At 36.8% G+C, this 3,937-nt stretch overlaps 1 pseudogene; it reads right to left on the reverse strand.

Annotated features, from left to right (window-relative positions):
• Window positions 1–2,558: 2,558 nt before the first annotated feature.
• On the reverse strand, window positions 2,559–3,314 carry LOC129476059 (thiopurine S-methyltransferase-like; annotated as a pseudogene).
• Between the last annotated feature and the right edge of the window lie 623 nt (window positions 3,315–3,937).

Genomic DNA, 3,937 nt, shown 5'->3' on the forward strand with positions numbered 1-3,937 from the left:
GTGAGGACTTACTCCTTTCATTTTATTGATTTTCTAGTTGTTTCGTATGTACTTTGTTCCTTACTTCGCTTATTGTTTATTTTTGCAGTTGGGTGGCTTTCTGTAGTGATAAGGTTTGACTTTTTTCTTTTTCTCCTTTGTGTGTTGGCTCTACCAGTGAGTTTTATAGTTTCACATGTTTTCATGATCATCTTTTCACTTCCAGATGTAAAACTCCTTTGAGCATTTCCTGTAAGTCTGGTCTAGTGGCAATGAATTCCCTTATTTTTTGCTTGTTTGTGAAATGTTTTACTTCTGAAGGATATATTTGCTGGGAAAGATTTTATGGGTAAAACTTCAAAAGCACAGGCAAAAAAGCAAAAATAGACAACTTGGTTATATCAAACTAAAAAGCTTCTTTACAGTAAAGAAAACAATGAACAGAGTCTAGAGTGGGCAAATATATTTGCAAACTATTCATCTGACAAGAGATTAATATCCAGACTATACAAGGAACTCAAAAACCTCAACAGGAAAAAAACAGATAATCTAATAAAAGTGGGCAAATGATATGAACAGAGATTTCCAAAAAAAAAACCATGCAAATGGCCAATAAGTGCACGTAAAAATGCTCAACATCACTAATCATCAGGGAAATGCAAATCAAAACATAATGAGATATTGTCTCACTCAGTTAAAATGGCGAATATCAAAAGAAAAAAATGACAAATGCTGGTGAGGATGTGAGGAAAAAGGAACTCCTATACTGTTGGTGGCAATGTAAATTGCTGTAACTATTGTGGAAAACAGTATGGCAGTTCCTCAAAAAGTTAAAAATAGAACTACCATATGATCCAGCAATTCTACTACTGGGCATTTATCCAGAGGAAAGGAAAGAGATATCTGAATCTTCATGTTTATTGCAGTACTATTCACAATAGTCAAGATATGGAATCAATCTAAGTGTCTGTCAGCACATGAATGGATAATGAGAACGTGGTATGTATACACAATGGAATACTATTCAGTCATAAAAAGTAAATCCTATCATTCGTTGCAATATGGTTAAGCCTAGAGGACATTATGCTAAGTGAAATATCGGGCATAGCTGGGCACAGTGGCTCACACCTGTAATCCCAGCACTTTGGGAGGCCAAGGTGGGTGGATCACTTGAGCCCAGGAGTTCAAGACCAGCCTGGGCAACATAATGAAACTCTGTCTCTACAAAAAATTAAGAAATTAGCTAGGTGTAGTGGCTCACGTCTGCAGTCCCAGCTACTTGGAGGGCTGAGGTGGGAGGATTTCTTGAGCCTGGGAGGTCAAGGCTGCAGTGAGCCATGATCATGCCACTGCACTACAGCCTAGGCAACAAAGCAAGCACCTGTCTCAAAAAATAAATAAAGAAAGAAATAAAAGAAAAAGAAAAAGAAATATCAAGCACAGAAAGATAAATATTGCATGTTTTTACTCATGTGGGAGCTAAAAAAGTTGAGCTCATAAAAGTATTATAGGAGTAGAATTGCGGTTGTTAGAGGTTAGGAAGGGTAGGGAGGAGGAAAGGATAGAGAGAGGTTGATTGATGGATACAAAATTTCAGCTAGATAGGAGGAATACATTCTAGTATTCTATAGAACTATAGAGTCACTGTAGTTAAGAATAATTTTGTAACTTAAAAAATTAGTACAACTTGGGAATATTTTGCTTCACATAGACTGGATTATTTAATTAAAATTTATTTGTTTATTGATTCTGTTACACCTAAAATTATGTTTGGAGAATATGTGTGAAAAGGGATACTAGAATTTGAGTAAAAACACAAGGGTTTATAGTAAAAGCTAATCTTTTATGTAACTTTTGGGACCATCTTGAACTCTATTGAAGTGTTACGTCCTTCAATCATTCTAAATTTCATAAAGATTGTCAGTTTTTCTGCCAGGTGTGGTGGCTCAGCCTGTAATCCCAGCATTTGGGGAGGCTGAAGTGGGAGGATTGCTTGAATCCAGGGTTTTAGACCGGCCTGGGCAACATGGCAAGACCTCGTCTCTACAAACAATTAAAGAAAAAATTAGCTGGGTATGGTGGCATGTGCCTGTGGTCCAAGCTACTTGGGAGGCTGAGGTGAGAGGGTGGCTTGAACACAGGAGATTGAGGCTGCAGTGAGCAATGTTTGTGCCACTGCACTTCAGCCTGGGTAATAGAGTGAGACCCTGTCTCAAAAAAAAATGTCGGTTTTTCTAGGTCTGCTATATTTATGTAATATGCATTGCATTTTTCTTTTCTTTTTTAATTATACAAATAATACACGCCGATTGATTTTTAAAAGGAATTTCAGTCTATATGACACACAGGTATAATCTTTCACCATCATACTCTCCTCTTCAAAGGAGCTACTTTTCCATTTTACTATGTAAGTTCTTCTAAAAAGTTCTATGCATTTTTGAGCAAGAATCTACTATATTATTTATAAGCAATAAAAAATTCATCCATTACATTTTGAGGCCTCAGCATAATTTTCAATTGCTCAGAAACTCAAAAACTCAAAAACATTTTTATGTTACTTGATTGTATTTACATCTCACCTACTTTTCTGTAAGTAGATATAACCTTTCAAAAATGTAGTCAATTCCCAAACTTTTATGTCATTCCTCAAAAGCATCAACCTTCTCAAGACAATGAATATTACATAATGTACTGAACAGCCTTTCAATTTCAGCAAGTAGAACACAAAATGGTCGGCCTGCAATGTTTAGTTGGATCATAAGAAAGAACATATATGAGGTACTGAAACCCTTTACCCAGGTTGGACGACGTTATAACTGCATAGCATTTGTGATCACCTGGATTAATGGCAACTAATGCTCTTCTATCCTAAATCCTGTCAAATTTGCCAATATTTGCTCTAGGAGGATAAAAAATACAGCAACAGTACAATGAAATGTTCCCCAAAGAACTCTTAAACACTTTGGCTCCAGGAATTTTGGTGATTGGCTCTTCTAAGAAAGATTCCACTCTGTAAAAAAAATCTCATATCCCACACCAAGTACTTGGAAGTACTTGGTGACTTCCACACCAAGTACACTGTGTCCCCAGTCTGCAAAATATTTCATCTCAACTGCTTTTCCACATAGAGGAAAAAAATACCCTCACTCAACTCTTGCCTTTAAGAAAAGTATCTAAATGCTGCTTTAATAGCTGATGTCCTTGTTTTTGATGAAAACCAATATTTCAGTTCAGCCACTTGTCTTGCCATTCTTGCAGAGTTAGTACTTGTTTTTTTTTTGCACCTCAGTATCTGGGTACTATTCAATATCAAGTGAAGTTCTTGTACCATCCATAGTTTTGTAGACACTTTTGTCTCACAATCACATATCTTCAATGCCTTTATGGGTTTATTATAAAGGATATTGCAAAGGATAAAGATGAAGAGATGTGTAGAGTGAAGTAGGCATGCCATGCTCCAGGAACCTCCAAATGTTCAGCTACCAGGAAGCTCTCTGATATGTTTAGGCTATGTCTCCATTCAAATCTCATCTTGAATTGTAGTTCCCATAATCCTCATGGGTGGGGAGAGAGACCCAGTGGGAGGTAATTGAATCATGGTGGTGGTTATCCCCATCCAATTCTTGTGATAGTGAATGAGTTTTCACAAGATCTGATGGTTTTATAAGGGGCTTTTCACCCTTTGCTCGGCACTTCTCTCTCCTGCCACCCTGTGAAGAAAGATGTGTTTCCACCATGATTGTAAGTTTCCTGAGGCCTCCCCAGCCATGCGGAACTGTAAGTCAATTAAACCTTTTTTCTTTATAAATTACCCAGTCTCGGGTATTTCTTCATAGCAGCGTGAGAACAAACTAATACACTCTCCAACAATAATTTATTGTATATTTTTAAATAGTTAGAAACAAGGATTTTGGATGTTCCCAACACAAAGAAATTGTAAATGTTTGAGGTGATATAC

Source organism: Symphalangus syndactylus, chromosome X (genome assembly GCF_028878055.3).
Source record: "Symphalangus syndactylus isolate Jambi chromosome X, NHGRI_mSymSyn1-v2.1_pri, whole genome shotgun sequence".
NCBI classification, from domain to species: Eukaryota; Metazoa; Chordata; class Mammalia; order Primates; family Hylobatidae; genus Symphalangus; species Symphalangus syndactylus.